We start from the raw sequence: 23563 nt of genomic DNA, 5'->3' as shown, positions 1-23563 counted from the left end.
AAGGATGAAAACATACTATGCCGTATTTATTTTACATCTAGACTTGGCTCGAGGAGTTTATAGTATTTTTAGGTCTTAATAGAATTAAGCTTTATTATAATGCTGTTTTAGTGGGGTAAAGCTTCCAATGTGACAGATTTATATAATATGTAGACTACCTGACATATTGGAGGATGTAGTTTGACATGCAGACAACAGAATTTGTGACACTAGGATTTTACGAGTATGTATAAGGCCAGTTGCAACATTTACAGTTCTGCTCCAGCCTTGGGCATACTTGAAGTGAAAGGTATTGCCTTCCACACACCAGAAGAACTTGTTACTGTCCTCAGGATTACTATAAATGCCATCTGCTTTACCACTACAGAAAACTCCCTCTCCTCTACTGCCGCCATCACTGCCGCCTTCTCCATCACTTCCCCCATCACTGCCACCTTCTCCACCACTGCCACTGCCTCTGCCAATATTAGCACAGAAGCCTTCACTTCTGGGTGTCACAGGTCGGTTATAGCAGCTGTTGACAGCTGGTGGAATACATTCTAAAAGAATAAAGACATTTCAAAGCATCATCATAACCTGTTTTAAACATAGAAACAAGCATCTCTGGACATTCCCCTATATCAGTTCTGTTCTCAGAGAACTGGAGGGAAGCTGTAGCTGGGAAGAATGCTGCATGGGGACACATGTCCAAAGCAGGAAGGAGGGAAACAAAGGCCCCTGTGGTCCTAGCAGGATGTCAAACCTGGGCTTCCATTCTAGTTCCACTAGAGGGGAAATAAACCCAACCCTACAGTGATAGGAAAGGACTTTGAGACTCATTAATATTTGGGGTTTGATATGGGGGGCTTATCTGTCAGTATTTCTGTCATATGTAATATATTTGGATTTTTGTTACCTTGCTATGCTTTGCCTTTTATGCTCTATGTTTGCTTGCTTCGTTTCAACACTGTTTTTCCCTTCTTTCCTCTCCCATGGTGATTCAGAAGTTTTATGTTTCATTTTCCTCTACCAGTAGAATGCTCTCAACCACTAAAATTTTTCTGGCTCACTGTTGAATTCGAGCAAATTTTCTTTTTCTTTTTTTTTTTTTTTTTTTTTTTTTGCTTTTTTGAGACAGAGTCTCACCCTGTCACCCAGGCTGGAGTGCAGTGGCATGACCTTGGCTCACTGCAACCTCCACCTCCCGAGTTCAAGCGAATCTCTTGCCTCAGTCTCCTGAGTAGCTAGGACTACAGGCGCATGCCACCATGCCTGGCTAATTTTTTGTGTTCTGTAGTAGAGATGGGGTTTCACCATATTGGCCAGGCTGGTCTCAAACTCCTGACCTCATGATCCACCTGCCTCGGCCTCCCAAAGTGCTAGGATTACAGGCATTAGCCACCACGCCCAGCCAAGCAAATCATTTTATAATCTCTCATAGGTTATTACAGTTCTAAAAATCAATAATTATATTAATTTCCTTAGAGACCTAAGGAACCTCTATATAGCATCTTTCACTGCTCTACCTCCACTTTTAGACCTGCCCCAAGGGATGCTTAATGCAAGGAACATACAAAGCCCATGAAGGGCAGGAGTTTCTTGCTTCATACGTTGAGACCCATCAGCCACCTGAGTGTTTGTCCCTGATCCTTTTTATGATGTCCCTCTAGCCGTCCTCACCAAGACCCAGACAACAAAATTTATGCATCTAAATTAGGAAATGGTGCACTTCCACGAGTGAGAGAATTGATTTAGCTCAGAGACAAATGCCGATATATACAGGCATACCTCAAAGATGTTGCAGGTTCGGTTCCAGGCCACCACAATAAAGCAACTGTTGCAATAAAATGAGTCACACAAGTTTTTTGGTTTCCCAGTGCATATAAAAGTTATGTTTACACTCTACTGTAGTCTATTAAGTGTGAAATAGCATTATGTCTAAAACAGTGTACATACCTTAATTTTAAAATATTTTATTGCTAAAAAATGTTAACAACTATCTACACCTTCAGTGAGCCATAATCTTTTTGCTAGTGGAGCATCTTGCCTCAGTGTTAATGGTTGCTGACTGATGGTGGTTGCTAAAGGTTGGGGTGGCTGTAGCAATTTCTTAAGATAACAATAAAGTCTGCTACATCAAATTGAAATTGACTTCCTTTCTTGAAAGATTTCTCTATAGTGTGCAATGCTACTTGAAAACATTTCACCCACAGTAGAACTTTCAAAATTGGAGTCAATTCTCTCAAACTCTGCTGCTACTTTATCAACTAAGTTTATGTAATATTCTAAATCCTTTGTGGTCATTTCAACAATGTTCACAGCATCTTCACTAAGAGTAGGTTTTATCTCAAGAGACTACTTTCTTTGCTCATCCATAAGAAGCAACTCATCATTTGTTCACGTTTTATCATGAGATTGCAGCAATTCAGTCCCATCTTCGGTCTCCACTTCTAAATTCTAGTTCTCTTGCTATTTCCACCATATCTGCAGTGACTTCCTCCACTAAAGTCTTGAACACATCAAAGTCATCCATGAGGGTTGGAATCAACTTCTTCCAAATTTCTGTTAATGTTGATATTTTGACATCTTCCCTTGAATCACACAGGTTGTTGATAGTATCTTAGAATGGTGAATCCTCTCCAGAAGGTTTTCCATTTACTTTTCCCAGATTAATCAGAGGAATCACTCTGTACAGCACCTATAGCCTTACAAAATGTATTTCCTAAATGATAAGACTTGGAAGTCAAAATTACTCTTGATCCATTTGCTGCAGAATGGATGTTGTGTTAGCAGGCATGAAAACAACAATAATCTCTTTGTACATCTCTATCCAGGCCCTTTGGTAACTAGATGCATTGTCAATGGCCAGTAATATTTTAAAAGAAATTTTTTCTGAGCAGTAGGTCTCAACAGTGGTCTAAAAGTATTCAGGAAGCCATACTGTAAACAGATGTGCTGTCATTCAGGCCTTATTGTTCCATTTATACACCAGAGGCAGAGTAGTTTGAACATAATTATTAAGGGACCTAGGATTTTCAGAATGGTTAATGAGCATTGGCTTCAACTTAAAGTCACCAGCTGTATTAGCCCCTAACAGGGGAGTCAACCTGTCCTTTGAGGCTTTGAAGTCAGACATTGACTTCTCCTCTCTAGTTACAAAAGTCCTAGATGAGCATCTTCTTCCAACAGAAGGATGTCTTGTCTACCTTAGCTACCTAAATAATGAAATCTGTTATTTAGTGTAGCTACCTTTACCAATGATCTTAACTACATCACCTGGATAACTTGTTGCAGCTTCTATGTCAACACTTGCTGCTTCACCTTACTCTTTCATGTTGTAGAGATGGCTTCTTTCTTTAAACCTCATGAACCAACCTCTGCTAGCTTCACACTTTTTTTCTTTAGCTTCATCACTCCTCTCAGTCTTCATAGAATTGAAGAAAGTTAGGGCCTGGCTCTGGATTAGGCTTTGGCTTAAGGGAAAGTTATGGCTGGTTTGATCTTCTATCTAGACCACTAAAACTTTCTTCATATGGCAATAAGACTGTTTTACCTTCTTATCAATTAAGTGTTCACTAGAGTAGCACTTTTAATTTCTTGCAAGAACTTTTTCCTCTGCATTCACAACACGGCTAACTGTTTGGCACAAAAGGCCTAGCTTTTTGCCTATCTTGGCTTTCAACATGCCTTCCTCACTAAGCTTAGCTTTTGATTTAAAGTGAGAGATATGCAATCCTTTCACTTGAACACTTAGGATATTGTAGGGTTATTAACTGGCCTAATTTCAATTTTTTTTGTCTTAGGGAATAGGGAGGCTCCAGGAGAGGAAGAAAGATAGGGAAATGGCCAGTCATTGAAGCAGTCAGAACACATACATTTATTGATGAAGTTCGTTGTCTTACATGAGTGCTATTACTGGTGCCCCAAAACAATTAGAATGACAACATTCAAGATCACTAATTATAGATCACCATAATAGAAACAATAGTAATGAAAACATTTGAAATATTGTGAGAATTACCAAAATGTGACATAGAGACACAAAACGAGCACATGCTGTTGGGTAAACAGCACTAATAGACTTTCTTATCACAGGGTTGCTGCAAACCTTCAATTTGTGAAAAACACAGTATCTGCAAAGCACAATAAAGTGAAGTGCAATAAAACAAGACATGTCTATATCAAGCTGGTTTTCAGGATATCCAGTTCCTGGCCTAAATTTTCCTGAGCAACAAGGCCTAGGTCTAGGGTATCTAGTGTATTCATATTCTAGCTATCAAACTTAGCACTGGTCCCTCAGCTAAAAACCAGATTTCTAAAAGGGCACTTTCCGTAAGTGTGTCCCTTTTCTCAGATGTGAGGGCCTAGAAGTTCCATGGCTGTCTCCATGCACCCTGGTCTCTCTGTCTTTGCTGTTCTTTGTAGTCTAACCTGCATCTTCTTCAGAACAGCATGTTGGACTTAGTCATGATGCACCTGAGGACAGGCCCAGGTATGACTTCGGCTTGCTTATGAGCAGGTATTTCCTTTCATTGCAGAAGGACCTTGAGAAGTCATCCAAATCAATGGTCCAAACCATGGACCCAGCAAAATACTTCTCCTTGAGAAAGTCCGCCTGTGGACAAAAAGTATACTTGGCAACCTGAATCAGATGGCATCCATGCAAGAAGCAGACAACTGAGTGTGGGCTGACAGGTGACCCTAGGGAGATAAATGCTTTTCTTCTATAAAAGTATATGTGCTTTGTGGGTTCAAGACATAATTGACTGACTCAGCTCTATTCTTGTTTTCTTGTCCTACTTAATAAACTCTTGGGTAGTAAATATAAATAAAGCTATTATTTATTTAATTCTAGTATTAAATAGCATTAGGCTAAGCTTTATTTTTTACATTATTTGCTCAATCTTCACAATACTTCAAAACTACTATATAGATTCTATTATTATTCTTTCATAGATTTGTTTGAACTCAGCCAGTCTCATATTGAAGATTTAGAACAAAGTATAACTGATTCCAAAGCCTATACTCTTAACCACTGCACTATAAGGCCCCTTCCTTCCTCCTTGTCAGCCACCTTTCTCCTGACCCAGATTCTGTAATGAACAAACAGTGGCATAGTGGAAAGAGCCTCTAGACTCTGAGCCAGACCACATAGTCAATTACTGCCTTTCTTTTCCAGCTATGTGACCTCGGACTAGTCATAGCATCTCTGATCCTCAGCTTATATATCTGTAAAATGGAGAGGCTGTTTTTTACTACACTGGATTGTGTATAATCAAGTAAGATAAGGGTTGTAAATTCTTGTTTATAGGAGTAAAGCATTTAGGTAAAAATATAAAGGGTTGTTTTTATTATTGTCATTGAAGATGATGGTCTTAGAGCAATCTTATAATGATATAATCTTAAAATCATCACATATACTGGTAGAGACTCACAGTGGACAAACATTGGGAAACTTTAATCATATTAGAAAATTCTAGTATATTTTTGTATATTGTGCTATATGTTATACATTGTATTATTGAATATTATATTTAATTATATAATTTTCTCTGTCTTGGAGAAAAAGTAAGTAATAATAAGGTTGGTCTACTCTTTCTATAGTCATATTTAAAATCTTGAAATCACATGTCTTAGGAAAGTGGTCTCCTGATGAATGTAGGATTTGAAGCCAGTATTGTTATTTTTTAGTGATGCTCATACTTTGTATCCATTGCTTTCAGTGGTATCATAACCAATCCACTCATGTTTTCGTAAGCATATGGGACTTTTTGGTTTTCACTCCATGTACTTGTGGCTCCACTTAAGAATGTGTAGATCTATGGGGGAATAGAGAAGGCAATGTTGAGCACTTCACAGATCTATGCTATGCCATGTATTGCAGGAGAAAGGACTTAAACAGGAGAAAAAACTAGGAATAAATGGGAGGGTGTGGAAAAGAGGACATGATGAAATCTACATTAATCTCACATATTTTTCTAGAAAGTGATTTTGTCTCATAAAATGAAGACATACATTTCCATGAAACCAGGCTACAAACAAGTATAATTCTAATTCTATCCCAGTTTATTTGGGAAATGGTAAGCATGGCTATGTGTGCTGTGGTCATGTTTGTTCTTGAGTTTTTAGCAAACACTGCTTATCATTCATCCATCGGTCTCAGAATTTTCAGCACAGAATTCAAGTAAACACAATTAATTCAACTTGTAAGTAAGATTGAATTTTTTTTTTTTTTTTTTTTGAGACGGAGTCCCGCTCTGTCGCCCAGGCTGGAGTGCAGTGGCCAGATCTCAGCTCACTGCAAGCTCCGCCCCCCGGGTTTATGCCATTCTCCTGCCTCAGCCTCCCAAGTAGCTGGGACTACAGGCGCCCGCCACCTCGCCCGGCTAATTTTTTGTATTTTTTAGTAGAGACGGGGTTTCACTGGGTTAGCCAGGATGGTTTCGATCTCCTGACCTCATGATCCACCTGCCTCCGCCTCCCAAAGTGCTGGGATGACAGGCGTGAGCCACCGCGCCTAGGCATTGTTATTTTCTAGAAAACAGGAGCAGATATAATTTTCTAACTCTGGATTTGCAAATACTATAATTGTTCTAGCAGACTGGTACCTGCTGAAAAACCTCAGATGACTTGTAGTAACTTGAATTTGATTATCTCTCAGTAACTGTGTTGAGAATTTTCTGGAAATTTATATCTCTAACTCAAGATCTTTGCTCTAAACGCTTGAGGTCAAAAGTCAGAGCATAAACAGAGGTGATGCTAAGGCAAGAACAGTGACCAACAGGGCAGGGGAGGAGGATGGAGGTGCAGTGGGGCTGACCTGCATCGCCCTTCCCTTTGACAAAAAGAATCTATTTCTTCCATAAGATAAACACAACACTGAAGAAAAAACAAATGACCAAATGCAGACATTATTCAGTTCAATAAGACCAGCTCTATTACGTGTCAGTAGACAGGACCAATAAAACTATGTAAGAAAATGGACACTAACATTCACTACTATTGCCCCCTACCCCATACATGGGTGGGTTGAGAATGCTTTGCATGTTTTTATCCAGATACATTTTTCTAATTATACTGTAATTAATGTGATATCTCCACTATTGAAAGCTTTTTGAGATCCCAACGCAATGACAGTTTTTAATTCCCCGAGGCAACCTTCTACATTAGAGGACCTCACTTCAAAGGATTTTTGATTACTGACTGTGTAATGCAAATCTAACCACTGAGCTCACTTCAAACAGGGAAATGCTCAAAAGCAAGGTATTCTAGATTAAAAATTCCTAGGGATCAAAACCATGCCTCATTTATATTTTCCGTGACCCCATGGCATAGTGGACTTTATTACATAGAAATATAACTTTAAAAAATTATTACATTGAATCTGAATCTGACTTGAACACCAACTGTATGATCACCTCTCTATGCCTCAGTTCCTTCCAATGTAAAATAAAACTGGGGATTTTGAACTCAAATGCTTTCAAGTTTCAAGGCAAAGTGAACATGTGAAGTAGCCTGAGTACCAGTAGGGAGTCATGAGGACTATGATAATGCCCATTAATCTGCAAATTCATTGAAATTGTGCTGCTGCCCTTAAAAGAAAGTTTTCTGATTATGTTTGGCTTGCAAAACACGTGTTTGAAATGCTTTATAAAGTTGTTGTTTCCCCCATCCCTTATATCGTTCTTGAGTCAGCCATTGGTCTGGTACACGTTCTTTCTAAGGATAGTCAAAAACAATATTGGGGGAGAGAGAGCTAGGTGGGTGATAACCTCCAACCAGAGTTTCCCAAGGAGATATCACTGTGTCCTTAATGCCTATGCTGCAGTTCCATACTCAGGCAGAGATTGCCTCCTTGTATTTCTCTCCCATTGATTAACTAACTGATCGCCTGTAGTAACTGTTGCTAAGTTTCAACTTAGAATAAGCCACAAAAAGCAGAACACACCAAAAAAGACATCTGGGAATGAACATTAAAGGTGTTTGGAGTTTTCCAATTTATTAGTTCCAGAAAGTAAGACTCTAGTGAGCAGAGGGAGTCAGGATCACTAAAAATGCTGCCATGGACCCACAGAAACACCAGGATGATCCCAGAGTCCTGCAGAGAGGGTGGAGACAGCAGGTGCTGGCTAGTCTAGGCAGAGAAAGCAAAGCCCACCCTATTGTTGGCCATGTCATAGACAGAGTAATATTCCTTGAGGAAGACATCCCCCAGAATCCAGAGGGGCTGCCCACTGAGGGAGGGGCTGCCCACTGAGGGAGGGGCAGTTAAGTGGCCTCAATTCTGAGCCTGCAGTAGCCATTGTTCTGAAGAGACAAAGGACATGAAGATACAACTAGCTGTACTGTAGAGACCTTTCCCCACAGGGACTCCCCACCTTATATTGCATGACACCTATAGGGGCCCTGAATTCCTGTTCAGCCTCAGCCTGATCCCTGGTGCCCTGCTCACATCATAGGTGCCCAGATGTGAGCTGGGACATGGAACACCTGTTTGGGCCCACCGAATCCCAGTACCCAGGAAGCCAGGAGTGAATACGTACATTGAAGACATAGGCAGAGGGAGGCAGAGGAAACTGGGCCCCGCCGATGATGAAGGTGATGGTGGGCATGCTCTGTATGTAGCTGCAGTGGACCACAAACTGAGAGCGGGAAGAGGCAAAGCTGAGGCGCTCCAGGGGACTAGGAATCCAGGTAAAAGGCCCAAGGTCCACTTTGTTCCCATGACTTCCCTGTAAGACTTTCCCCTCGACCTTCCAGTAAAGGCTGTTTCAGAGCATGGAATGCCCGGCCTTCCCAGGAATAACTCTGACCAGGCCCGCTTGCTGTCTTCTGTCCTCTCCTTAAATACATCTCAGCTTTTGGATTTTGGTTGTATTGATACGGTCATAAAGAATGAGGCTTATTCTAGAACAGAGTCTCTAGCCTCGGAAAGTGAAAATTACGGAGAAAAGGCATGGGCACACACTTGTGGAAGCCTACTCTCCCACACACTCATATCCACATTTGTGTGCACACGTCCATGTACTCACCATAGCATGTGCACACATGTATGCATGCACGTGCACAGATGTGTGTGTGTGCGCGCGCACACACACACACACGCACACACATAACCTGAAAAATCAAGGTTTAGTCTGGGAATAGATTCTTGCCTGTGGGGAGAAGAAAACAATAGATATGAGTACAAAGCGGGCAGGTGTGGGGAGAGAAGGCTACTCAGAGTGAAATCCAAAGATGTATTCCTATGGAAGAAAGAAACCAAAAGGAATGGAGAAATGTGTTGACTCTAATATTTCAGAGCAGTCAAATGATAGTGGCCAGAAAGCTGAAATTTGCCCCCAGGACCTACAGTGGATTCATAGCACCTCCTGATAACCATTCACCCCATACTCAATCAGTCTGAGGAGAGATGGTGTTACTCCCTCCCCTTCCCCTTCCTTGCATTGAAAGTTCATGACAGAAATGCCATGCTGTGTCACCACCCATCTTTCCTACCAAAGCCTCAGGTCCCATCCTACCCTTCCTCCTCTCTGTTGTGAACTCCTTGCACTCAGGCACCTGTGTTGAGTCTGTCTGGGTGTGCAGAAAAGCCCTTGGCTTCTGGTTACTCACATCGCCATTCTGAGCCTGCTGGGCTCCTGTTGCCTGCAGGAAGGAGCCCAGGTACTGCTGGGGAACTGCCAGCAGGAAGGTCCTGGTATCCGCGATGGCCTGGCAACCCTCAGAGCACAAGCCAGTGGCCTGGTTACCAATGGCAAATCTTGGGGGGGACACCAGGACAAAGAGAATCAAGTGCCTCTACTGAAAACATGAGCCATGTCATCCCTTCTCCCCCAACCCAGCAGCTGTGATGTTCTTCCTCTTCCAGGCAGCCAAGCCACTCCTATTACACAGCTGCCCATGAAATGCTTCAGCGCATTTGTAATTATTGGAGTCGCATCCTCAGTCTTGATCTGGTGCCCACTCCACCTCTGACTGAAAGCTCTAGGAAGACAGAGCCTGCGTCTTATCTTCTTTCATCTACCTATATGGGGTCCAGTACATAGTGCCAAACACAGTCAGGGCTTGTAATCAATAAATAGCTGCATTTTGAGCACCTACGCTGTGTAATACACTCTTTCAGGGTTTATGGTGATACAAGGAGTGGGTAATTTGTGCTTACTGCTTTAAGGAGCTTATTCTAATAGAGATGAAACAACGCAATTAATCAAGCCATGACTAACACTGTAAGGCAGTAGCTGATAAACCCTGTCATGTGGTACATAGCGTCTTACATGATTCAGTCTCTGATTCCTTGTCTTGCTTTTTTCTACTGCTCTACCCTTCCTCTTCATCCCACATAGATATGTTGAGATCTGTCTACGAGCCAGGTGTCATGCAAGGCACTTGGAGATACAATGGTAAACAAGACATACACCACAGTCTAGTGGAGAGCCCAGACACTTAACAAAGACACACAAATGATGTCTAATTGCAGCCCTGATAGGTGCACATTGCAATGTGCCAGGGAAAAGAGGACTTGATCTAGTTTGGGAAGCCAGAACAAGGATTTTTCTGAGGAAGTGATAAAGGATGAGTAGAATTGGGCTATATGAAAAGACACCTCTATTCCATGTACAGATAATCTGCCAAGTTCTTACCTCTTTCTACTCTTGTAGGTCGGGCTGTTTCCCCACTGCCTTGCCCAATGACTAGGACATGTTAATTGTGACAGCAGCACAGGTAAGCATTATAGGATCAAAAGAGAGAGAAATAAATCACTGTGCTCTGGGCCCCTGGGAGGATTTTTAGGAGAATATACGAATTAATCTGGGCTTTGAGGAATGCCTACAAGTCAAGTAAGCACTCCAGGTGGCATGATTAAAAGAACAAAAGCAAGAAAATCACGGCCAGGTGCAAGGACTTGTTGAAGTCTGCGCTAAATATCGTGAAGCGCCAGGTGCGGTGGCTCAAGCCTGTAATCCCAGCACTTTGGGAGACCGAGACGGGCGGATCACAAGGTCAGGAGATCGAGACCATCCTGGCTAACACGGTGAAACCCCGTCTCTACTAAAAAATACAAAAAACTAGCCGGGCGAGGTGGCAGGCGCCTGTAGTCCCAGCTACTCGGGAGGTTGAGGCAGGAGAATGGCGTGAACCCAGGAGGCGGAGCTTGCAGTGAGCTGAGATCCGGCCACTGCACTCGAGACTTTGTATGGTCTTAAATACAGATCAAAGGAGTTTTGTCTTCAACTGGCATGTGACAGAGAATTCTTGGGTGTAGAAATAACTGATTTGAGCACAAGCTTATCTGATTCCAATGCAGATCAGATAAGCTTGTGCTCAAATTTTGGCCTTATAAAATGTGTGACTTTGGACAAGTTACTTAGCCCTCAGAGGCTTGATTTCTTTATAGAATGAAACATATTGCTGACCTCCTTATAGTGCTCTTGTGAAAATTATATGCAATAATATATTCAAAGTACTTAGGCCGGGCACGGTGGCTCACACCTATAATCCCAGTACTTTGGGAGGCCAAGATGGGTGGATCACTTGAGGTCAGGAGTTTGAGACCAGCCTGACCAACATGGTGAAAGCCCATCTCTACTAAAAGTACAAAAAATTAGCTGGGCATGGTGGTGGGCACCTGTTATCCCAGCTACTCAGGAGGCTGAGGCAAGGGAATGGTTCGGACCCCAGAGGCAGAGGTTGCAATGAGCCGAAATCATGCCACTGCACTCCAGCCTGGGCGACAGAGTGACACTCTGTCTCAAATAAATAAATAAATAAAATACTTAGTATAGTACCTGGCATATATAAAACATCAATGACAGCTATTACTTTCACTAATGATAGAAGTGGTAAAGATTATGCTGATGGAAATCATCAAGCTTCCAAGATAGAAACATAGATTCACAGTGCCTAGGAATGACCAACCTGCCAGCATGCTGAGGCTCAGTACCCAGTTCAAAAAGTCTAGCGCCAGACACCAGTGTCTTCTGAGCTCCAGAACCACCTCAGCCTGGGGCTGGTGATTCTATTTAAGAAACCTGTGTGATGTGGAGGAACAGGAAATGTTGTTAAGCTGGAGGAACACCCTGCGAGTGTCCACAATCCACAGGAGGTGCCCTCTCTACTTACTCCTAGATGGCAATCTGCCAGTACAGTTCCCGGGTGACAGGGGTTCAGATAATCTGACCAGAATAAAGTTGGGGGTCCACACCTCCAAGGATGAGCTCTCCACCATACTGGCGGGTTGGTTGGCTAGGGAGAGATGTAGAAGAACGTGAGTGTCCACACACAGTCAGTGAGGCAGTTCTCTCACCTCTCTCCTTCCCGCACTCCCTCAGACACAGGGGTGCTGCAGATGAGGGGACGCTGTCCTCTGAGCTGCTCTCAGACTTGGCCTGCTGAGACACAGGAGGAGACTTCTCAGAGTAACACCAAACTACTAGACACGATGCCCATAAAGAAGATGGGAATAGAAACCAGGCACCCAAAAACGAACTAGAAAAGCATCCCAGAGAAACCCTCCCTGGGAGGAAGTGAGGACACGGTTTTAGGGACAACTAGAATGGAGCCTGAGAGAGCCCGCGAGTGCACTCTGAGAGGCATGCTCCCATCATGGTCAGGTCATTAACTAGACAATACTGAAAGGACTTCGGCCTTTTGTGCTCCTTATGCTGGCCAGTCGTAGAAGAAAGACAGGTGAACTTCAGGTACTTTGAGGATCGTGTGTTTGGGAAAGAAGGAGCAAGGGATGAAGTTTGGCACAAAAGTTCAGTGCCAAGCGGAGCAAGAAAAGTATTGGATTTGTGATCAAGATATTTGAGTTTGAGTCTTGGCTTCACACCTACCGTGAGTGACCTTGATCAATTCTAACAATGTGTTTGAGCCTCCATTTGCTCCCTGGCAAGATGGGGCTAATATCAGGATTTTTGAGATGACATTTGAAGTAACTGCTAGGAGAACACTTTATAAAGCCAGACGTAGTATTATGATTATTCCTCCTTTATAGTTCTCTTTACTAGTAATGCTCATGTGGCTTGTTCTTTAGTGCTAACACAGCAGTCTCCAGATTTCCTAAATAAACCCTGAGGGACAGTTACTCAATTTTATGAAAAGTCATCATGTAGCTTATAGCTAATATAATTTTAAATTCTTTTTTTTTTTTTTCCGAGATGGAGTCTTACTCTGTCACCCAGGCTGGAGTGCAGTGATGCAATCTCGGCTCACTGCAAGCTCTACCTCCCAGGTTCACGCCATTCTCCTGCCTCACCCTCCTGAGTAGCAGGGACTATGGGTGCCCACCACCAACACCGGCTAATTTTTTTGTATTTTTAGTATAGATGGAGTTTCACCGTGTTAGCCAGGATGGTCTCAATCTCCTGACCTTGTGATTCGCCCGCCTCGGCCTCCCAAAGTGCTGGAATTACAGGCATGAGACACCTCACCTGACCTAATTTAAAGTTCTTAAAGTGTATTTAAAATAAGATTTTTCCCAAATTTTCTGAAATATGGGAATTTTATATAGCAAGTTATACTCATTGTGTCAGAACACCTTATAACCTGGACCCCATCTGATCTTGGGTTGCCTGGAATCCCCATGGACCCTCATTTTCTGAGCCCTTCACAGGACGAAGGTTCTCAATGGGTGAAGTAGAAGCTGAAGATCTGGCCCTGCTGCAGCATCCCCTGCATCACTGTCGGGGAATTCCCCACTGCCATGCTTGGGTAGGCCATTCCCAGGATCGCGTCAAAATCTGAATAGTAGAAGAGGTCACTGAGCTCATTCTCACTCAGGCCAAATTCCTGGTTATTGACGATGATGTTACGAACCTATGGCAAGCAGACAGTATAGCTTGACAATTCAGGTGCACAAATCGCACAGCTTCCCAGATTTATGTGCACAGGGTATGGGATCCAGAAAGCCTCCTAGAGAGAGACCATCAGCTTCTTTCATGCAGAACCCAACCACAAGGGTGGGAGTGGAGGGTGAAAGAGCAACCTTTCCAATCATGTGTGTCTTGGAAAAAAGAGTGTGGATGTTGGAGAAGTGGAAGAAGTTTTTTCTGGAGTTATAGTTTCCACTTCCATGGACAGTGAAAGAATTGAATGGTTTCATACTGAACAATCCATGTGCAAGAATGATTAGAGGAATTGTAGGTGTTTGAACTAAAGAAATAAGAAAATAGTAAAAAGGCTTGTCTTCAAATATGCAAAGTGCAACTGGGTGGAAGAGGAAGTAGACCTATCTGTGCGTTTCCAGAGGGCAGAGTTAGGACCACACAGCAAAGTTGCAAGAAGACACAACAACTTTAGCACAACATAAAGGCTTCCTGCAGTCAGGACTGCTGTGGAAGCAATTTACATCTTGGGACGAAGGCTGAGTTAGATAGGTTTTGTGTTCCTTCCAACACTCAGCTTCTGGGAAGCTTGGACCTAATTAGTAAGCATGGATTTCTCTAATAAGGTGTAAGACTCTCGAAAATGGGAGCCAAACCACACACCCTCAGAGGCTATGAAAACACCACTTACAGTCACAGTGTCACAGCCCAGTCACACACTCAGAGGCTATGAAAACACCACTTACAGTCACAGTGTCACAGCCCAGTCACACACTCAGAGGCTATGAAAACACCACTTACAGTCACAGTGTCACATACTCAGGCTGCCACTCCCATAGGACAGTGTATAGGTTTGTCCATTGTTTCTGAAGGTGGAGGACAGGCTGGGGTTGAACCTGTTGTGATTGGCTGTAGAAAGACAAAATGGAATATTAATTTCATTTGCAGTTTTCCAAAACACATGAAGGCTACTTATCCTTGATGGATTGGGCTCATCAGACCAAGGTTGGGATAGGGCATCACCCTGAATCTTTTCTTATAGACAAACTGTGCTAGTCCTAGAAAAGTGTATGACACACTTTGCCCAAATTCCTTCCAGCTGACCATTCTCTGAGGGAAAGATTGCCTCAGACTTGCCAGGAATACTCGGCCACAGGAGGGAGCTGGGAGGAAGGAAAGGAAGCCTTAGTCTGTTACTGCTCTCTGTCTCCAAAAAAGTCAGCACTTCTGAAAAGTGGTGCTGAAGTGATAGACTGAGAGCAATTTCTAGATGCTCCAAACAGAAGGAGGATACGTGATGGATATGCACAGAGAACTCAGGACTTAGAATGATATGCCTGCACTCAAATCCCAGCTCTGCCCCTCTATCTGCTCCCCTCATGGTGTGGAGGGTGATAGTGACATACTCACAGCAGGCTTGGCTCTGGCAGTAGATGGAGGGCACCCAGAGATTGGAGGAGCCCATGTCAAAGAGGACTAGGAAATTTTGGGGTGGTGTCCCAATGCTGATCTCCCCAAAGTAGAAAGACCGCAAAAGAAAGGTTTATCACCTTCATTAAGCAATCAAGCCTTGTCTTAAGAATGGACAAGCAGTTAACCCACAGGAAGCCACACTCTGCCCAAATCATTTTCATGGGGCAATGAGAGGCTTATCCCACAAGTTCTCCTTCCCATCTGGAGTTAGTTCCTTTCAAGATTATACTTTTTGTCCCTAATTGAAAGCCTTTAGCCAGCCAAGACTTAATATGGCAAGACAATATCCTCTTCCAAATGTGTTTTCTACTTTTACAATAAGCTGATATCTTCACTACACTGGAGTACCCAGAATTGAGGAAACAATCACTTTTTCTCTTTTCCCAGTGTCCAGACACACACACACACACACACACACCCCACTCCTCTTCCCTTCCCTTTCAATGTTAGATACTTCTACCACCATTTTCCTCCCTCCCGGTCACACACTAGCAGAGGGTGCTAGGCAGCTGGAGAGGAGATAGCATGGAGAGAAAGAAGAGTTTTTCACTGGAAGGTAGTTTAAGCTCTAAGTTAACTTGGGCCAGTCATGTCACTTACCTGCCTCTAGTTTCTTCATCTATAAAATGTGGGAGTTGAAATAGAAGATCTCTAATGTGGCTTCCAGCTCGGACATGTAACATAACATCTCACTAACGACAGTCCACAGGACAAGAGAATGTCAAGATGCTCTGATGAGACATGGTGGGCTTGAGAACATTCAGACATTTGCTCTGGGGACTGTGCATCTTTCCAAAGAGAGAGAGAGATGCAGTATCTGAGCCACTGGAGCTTTTGTCTGACAGTCTCACATGTATTTTCCTTCTTTCCCCTGCAGTTCATTGCCAGGACTTCCTTTGGATCTCTCAGTTGACTTGAACATTTCTACCATGAATCTCTTAACCATATAAATGAGGCTTTAGCAGGATGGGCCAGCAATGAGAAGAAAGGAGGAAAGAAAAGGAATTACTATACTCTTAGATGGTACCAACTCATAACTTGTTCTGATTCTTTCCATAGAAAGGTGAGACTGTGGTTTAGTAACTAGTCAAAAATTACAGCTAATGAGCAGTATAAGTGAATGTCTAAGAATGGTGGTTATGCAAGGGTTATGGACACTCCCTGCCCCATCACTCACATGTAGTTGGTGATGGGCTCATAAGCAACAGCATCATTATTGAAACGATACTTGGCAATTGGATCAGCCTTTGGGTGGTCCCTAAGAAACGTTTCCAGTACACCCTGCTCCTCCATTGTCTGTTGGATAGATTTGCCTGATTATAAATCATGCTACTATAAAGACACATGCACACATATGTTTATTGCAGCACTACTCACAATAGCAAAGACTTGAAATCAGCGCAAATGTCCATCAGTGATAGACTGGATTAAGAAAATGTGGCACACATACACCATGGAATACTATGCAGCCATTAAAAAGGATGAGTTCATGTCCTTTGCAGGAACATGGATGAAGCTGGAAACCATCATTCTCAGCAAACTATCACAAGGACAGAAAATCAAACATCGCATGTTCTTACTCATAGGTTGGAATTGAACAATGAGATCACTTGGACACAGGGTGGGGAACATCACGCACTGGGGCCTACCTGGGGTGTAGGAGGCTGGGGAAATGATAGAATTAGGAGAAATACCTAACATAAATGATGAGTTGATGGGTGCAGCAAACCAACATGGCACATGTATACCTATGTATCAAACCTGCACGTTGTGCACATGTACCCTAGAACTTAAAGTATAATAAAAATAATTTCTATGGAAAAGTATGTTAATTGCTTTTCTCATCTTTCCTAGATTTTTCCTGCCTGCATATAAAAACTTAACCCTGATAACTGCTGCCACCTGGTGGCAATATTCCTAACTTACAAAAACAGAGTTTTGAAAGGTTGAAAGGCGTCACAATCCAAGTCAGATGTGAAAATAGCTCCTAACATCTTCTCCACAGCTCTTTCCTAGGTGAAGACAACATGCACCTGTTCATTTGTCTTGTCTGAGACTGCTCTTTTCCTCACCCATGTCAAAGCAGCCAAAACATCACCTTTCCAGCTGTTCTTAAGATTTCCCCCATCTCACATCCATGCCTCTGACCTCTCAATCCTTTAACAGGATAGTGTTCGTCCCTTTAACACTCCAGAAAACTTTCTAAGTACTCTCTTCCTATGTTTGGAGAGTCTTCTTTACAGCATGATGTTAGTAGATAAGCTCTCTGAGTGTTTCCTCAGCCTAAGATGAAAGAATGTATGTAAAGTTCAGAGCAGCCTCTGAGTTCTCCGGGATACGTCATTCCTCTCATCATTTTTAAAGACTTGTGGGAGCCTGGTTCCAGAAGTATCACACACTGTACTCAGCACAGTGGCTTCTATGTAGTAGGTACCCAAGAAATAAGTATGGAATAAGCCAACTCTATAGACGGGGCTTCAAACTGTCCTGTTAAAATACACATAGTTTGCCAGTTTAAGTTCATTACAGAGCTCCTATTAGGTTGGTGCAAAAGTAATTGTGGTTTCTGCCATTACTTTTAATATTATCATGCCTGTAGTTTAGCTTTTCCTGTTAGCTAGGAATGGAATGATGAGACCAGACACATTTTAAATGAGAATGGAAAGAGGTAGGCACAACATCCTAGGCAACTGATGATATTGGGAAGAGCAACATGGAGCTTCACACAGGGTCCTGGGGAAAACAGGCACAGAACGTAGATGTTTTCTTTCTCAAAATTAGTAGAAGTCCAATGAAGCCCTTGCTATGTGTTCAATATTAGACTACTGATGATGTAACCTTACCAAAACCTTCTAAATGTAGAGCGAATTCTCTTATAGTGAATTCTCTTACAGTGTTTTCTTGGTGCTTAGAAAACAAAGACTTATCACGGGAAAGTGTCTGCCTCAAACGTGTGTCTTCCCTTCAAGATTTGAAGCTGCACGGGGCAGGAGGCCATAGAGTTGAGCTGGGAACTTATGACGAAAGATGAACCCCCTTAAGTCTTTCAAAACTTAAGAAGAGATAGATATCCACCAACTGTCAAACAAAATCCCAGAGAAGTCATTCCAGAGCAACAGGGACAAATCGAAAGTAGATGAATATTTCAAAAGCTGCGACTCAACCCTGACCTGGCTCAATCCCTAAATAGATTGGAATTAGCTGGCTTTCACTCTGTCTGCACAACAGAAGAAAAAGACCGTTTTTAATGAAAGAAAAAAATAAAAGGTAGATGATGATATTGGGAAGATCAACATGGAGCTTCACATGGGGTCCTAGGGAAAACGGGTGCAGAATGTAGACCGTGTCTTTCTCAAAATGAGGAGAAGCCTAATGAAGCCCTTGCTATGTGTTCAGTATTAGATTACGTTAATTCCAGGGTATTCACAACTCAACTGACATATTCTTTTCACTTCTTTCCTGAATTATTTAGTTTCTCCTGCTCTGCCCTGCCCTTGGCTCTTCCACAGGACCTGACTGTAACCAGTGTTCCTGGAAGTCTGTGTTTGAACTGCAGAAACTAATTACACCAGAGTGTTCCCACTCCAGCTGCAGGTTGTTGGGAGGCTGAGAAAATGTGAAATTCTACACCAAGGACTATGTTTCCATGGGTTCTGCCAGCCTCTCATCAAACTTTTTTTTTTTTTTTTGAAATGTAGTTTCACTCTTGTTGCCCAGGCTGGAGTGCAATGGCGCAATCTTGGCACACTGCAACCTCCACCTCCCGGGTTCAATGGATTCTCCTGCCTTAGCCTCCGGAGTAGCTGGCATTACAGGTGCGTGCCACCCAGCTTTTATACTTTTAGTAGAGATGGAGTTTTGCCATGTTAGCCAGGCTGGTCTCAAACTCCTGACCTCAAGTGATCTGCCCTCCTTGGCCTTCCAAAGTGCTGGGATTACAGGCGTGAGCCACCGCGCCCAGCCCAAACATTTTTACCAAAGAAGAAGCTCCACAACCCTCCCATGATACTCATGAACATCGAACTAAATAATTCGCATTTTATTCCTGCACAGATTGAGCAGTGGCAACTGAGACGTAATACAAACCCATACTCTTGCACACTGTTAGAACCTAGATGCTCCCTTCTTGCTCACCCTGCAACACATCCATAGCTGCATGTTTTCATCATGGTGAACATGTGGGTGATGATGGAGCAGTCCCAGCTTTCTACTGTCATTTCTCTGATCTTGTCATTTTTGAGTGTACTGGAAATTATGTATAGGTAAACTGTAAGGACTCTGGGTGAGTTTTTGTTTCATTGAAAAATATCCTTTTCTTTTCTTTTTTTTTTTTTGAGATGGAGTCTTGCTCTGTTGCCCAGGCTGGAGTGCAGTGGCACGATCTCGGCTCACTGCAAGCTCTGCCTCCCGGGTTCATGCCATTCTCCTGCTTCAGCCTCCCGAGTAGCTGGGACTACAGGCGCCACCACCACGCCCGGCTAATTTTTAGTAGAGATGGGGTTTCACCGTGTTAGCCAGGATGGTCTTGATCTCCTGACCTCGTGATCCACCCGCCTTGGCCTCCCAAAGTGCTAGTATTACAGGCGTGAGCCACCGCGCCCGGCCATCCTTCTTTTCTTTGGTTATGCAGATAGAGTGCCAAGCCAGCTAATTCCAATCTATTTAGGGACTGAGCTGGGTCAGGGTTGAGTTGTAGCTTTTGAAATATTCATCTGCCTCTGATTTGTCCCTATTGCTCTGGAATGACTTCTGTGGGATTTTGTTTGACAATTGGTGGATATCTATCTGTTCTTAAGTTTTGAAAGACTTAAGGGGGTTCATCTCTCGTCATCAGAAGTTCCCAGCTCAATTCTATGGCCTACTGCTCCATGCAGCTTCAAATCTGGCAAATGTCTCGAACGGAAGACACACGTTTGAGGTGGACACTTTCCCGTGATAAGTCTTTGTTTTCTAAAAGTACCATGAAAACACTGTAAGAGAATTCACTCCGCCTTTTAGAAGCTTTTGGTAAGGTTTTTTTTTTTTTTTTTTGAGACAGAGTCTCACTCTGTCGCCCAGGCTGGAGTGCAGTGGCGCGATCTCGGCTCACCGCAAGCTCTGCCTCCCGGATTTACGCCATTCTCCTGCCTCAGCTTCCTGAGTAGCTGGGACTACAGGCGCCTGCCACGTCGCCCGGCTAGGTTTTTTTTTTCTTTCTTTTTTTTTTTTTTTGTATTTTTTTTTTAGTAGAGACGGGGTTTCAACGTGTTAGCCAGGATGGTCTCGATCTCCTGACCTCGTGATCCGCCCGTCTCGGCCTCCCAAAGTGCTGGGATTACAGGCTTGAGCCACTGTGCCCGGCCGCTTTTGGGAAGGTTTAACAGCCTCCTGCATGACTCCGGAAACTAGCAAATGCCCTTTTGAAAACTGGTCAAGTATTTGGGGTCCCAGAAGTTTTCCACATGTCATTTTAGTTCAGTGTGACCTTTAAATGTGTTGCTGATTTCGCCTTTCCTTAGCAATTGGTTTTCTTCTTGGGCATATCTCAGCATGTGTACAAAATCAGTAAATGTCTGCAGAGAAAAAAGGTGGCTGGCTCTTTTCATCTCACCTCAGGAAGATTCTCATCTCATCAGAGCCTCCATAGTGCTCTGATGCATTTAACAACATAATTTTTGTAATTTAGTTGGCTTTTGCTAATTGTTGTAGCAGGAACAATGGTTCCTTCCATGTAGTCTGAAACAGGCATAAAATACCAGGTGCTTGGCCGGGCGTGGTGGCTCACGCCTGTAATCCCAGCACTTTGGGAGGCTGAGGCGGGCGGATCATGAGGTCAGATGATTGAGACCATCCTGGCTAACACGGTGAAACCCCGTCTCTACTAAAAATACAAAAAATTAGCCAGGCGTGGTGGCGGGCGCCTGTAGTCCCAACTACTCAGGAGGCTGAGGCAGGAGAATGGCATGAACCCAGGAGACGGAGCTTGCAGTGAGCCGAGATCGTGCCACTGCACTCCAGCCTGGGCAACAGAGCAAGACTCCGTCTCAAAAAAAAAAAAAAAAAACCAGGTGCTTTATGTGTCATATTCTAGCATGTTTTCACCATAATACCACAGGTTATATTGGATTTTGTTGGTTCCAAAGTCTTTCCTCAGAAATTCACCTTTCCCCTATCCAGTGTACTTCTAACCAGGTGAACAGTGTTGGTGTTACCCTCTCCCAACTCTAACATCAGCAATGGGTACCTTATTTCAGTCCAGAAAAATTGTAGAACTTCATTCCCCTAGAAACAATGATGATACCAGGAGTCATGCATGACTCCCATGAGGCCATTAGAGTCATTCTTTCTTTTTTTTTTGGCAGTGAAATTTTGCTCTTGTTGCCTCAGGCTGGAGTGCAATGGTGTGATCTCAGCTTACTGCAACCTCTGCCTCCGGGTTCAAGCAATTCTCCTGCCTCTGCCTCCTGAGTAGCTGGGATTACAGGTGCCCACCACCACGCCTGGCTAATTTTTTGTAATTTCAGTAGAGACAGGGTTTCGCCATTTTCGTCAGGCTGGTCCTGAACTCCCGATCTCAGGTGATCCAACTGCTTCGGCCTCCCAAAGTGTTGGGATTATGGGCCTGAGCCACTGCGCCCGGCCTAGAGTCATTCTTGAGATTGAAATATAATTATTAGGTGAAACAAGTATTTTCACTGGAAAAATACAAGCTTGGGGATTTCAGTAGTGATTGTTTTGACCAGATGAAGATTAGCTGCAGAATAATATCAAATAAAAGCTGGCAGAGATGTTCGCGTATGCATGTGTGTGCGTTTGTGTATATGTGTATTGTGGGGGGCGGGGGGAAAGAGAGAGCGTGCATGAGCACAAGACTGTGATCTAGGCCCACCTGCATAAAGAGAACTAATACATGCCCTTGTTGCTTGAGCTTCTTTGAGTGTTTGCCACTTGCAAATTTTTCTAAGTCCTGATGAATAGGCTAAAATCATCCCAACTTTTTCTATGAAAAGATTGATATTCAGAGAGATTAAATAATACAACTAATGTCACACAGCCAGCAATTCCTGAGCTAGGATTTGAATCCAAGTGAGCCTGACTCCAAAGTCCATGCTTTTGCTACAACGTCATGCTTCTGCCACATTTGATGCTAAGGAAACTAAGCCTTAACGTGAGGGACCCAACTTGTCCCAGGTTCTCCCAACTCTTGGGTTAACTGGCATTTGTCAGGTCTTTATAGAGATGTGGGGAAAGGGCATATGCCTCACAGAAGAAGGGAAATGTGCATGTTCAAGTTCTATTCCTTGGCCATGATGAACTATGCTTGTGGGCGTAATTATCAATCATCCAGTTCTACTGACCACCACGGAGTAGGTGCAGTGGGGCTAACTAATGGATAGACATCTGTTTATGCCCTTTGTGATCTTTCAGCCTAATAAATATTAGTATCTTACTTTACATTTGCATTCTGTACACATAGGTCTATTCCACTTGTCTTTTATGAAATCTTCGTGATGTACCTTGGGCAGTGAGAGGAAGTATAGAAAAGTGGTTGAGAGCATGCACTCAGACACCAGACAGCTCTGATTTGCATACTGGCTCTGCCACTTACTTATGTGACCTCAGACAAGCCATGGTTTTGCATCCCTTAAATATGGAGATATGTTCCGAGAAAGGTATTGTTAGGTAATTCTGTTATTGCACAAATATCATAGAGTGTACTTACACAAACCTAGAAGGTATGGCCTACTACACACCTAGGGTATATGGTATTGCTTCTGGACTATACACCTACATAACCTGTTACTTTACTGAATACTGTGGCCGATTATAACACAATGGTAAGTATTTGTGTATCTAAACATAGAAAAGGTACGGTAAATGCACAATATTATAATCTTATGGGACCACCATCATATATGCAGTTCATTGTTGACCAAAATGTCTTATGCGGCACATGACTGAACTTAACAACGTCTGTGCTTGTTTCATTGTTGGCAAAATGGGGATAACAGGTAGTGACTACATCGTAAGGTATTATATACATTAAATAAAGTACAATATGTAAATTGCCCAGTCTGGTGTCTAGTGCCTGGTAAGTGTCATATTATTTTTGCTATTATTAACTATGAGGGGTGGTGCCAGAGGCAGCTAGTTATCCACTGCCCTGGTTTGAGTTTGCCTGAAAACAGAATCTGACTTGTGAGTAGGTAGTTTAATTGCAAGGTGATCCTAGGACGCAGGAGTAAAAGAGTGTGGAGAGTGAGATGGGAAGGAAATGAGAAATTCTAAGGCAGGGGAAGGTG

General features: G+C 43.1%; 1 pseudogene; it reads right to left on the bottom strand.

The window, feature by feature from the left end:
- Positions 1–8113: 8113 nt before the first annotated feature.
- Positions 8114–19431, bottom strand: LOC117074155 (annotated as a pseudogene).
- Between the last annotated feature and the right edge of the window lie 4132 nt (positions 19432–23563).

The sequence above is a fragment of the Trachypithecus francoisi genome, unplaced genomic scaffold, assembly GCF_009764315.1.
Source record: "Trachypithecus francoisi isolate TF-2019V2 unplaced genomic scaffold, Tfra_2.0 Lachesis_group5, whole genome shotgun sequence".
NCBI classification, from domain to species: domain Eukaryota; kingdom Metazoa; phylum Chordata; class Mammalia; order Primates; family Cercopithecidae; genus Trachypithecus; species Trachypithecus francoisi.
Note: the sequence above shows the minus strand (reverse complement) of the source record. Positions and strands in the feature narration are given on the sequence as shown.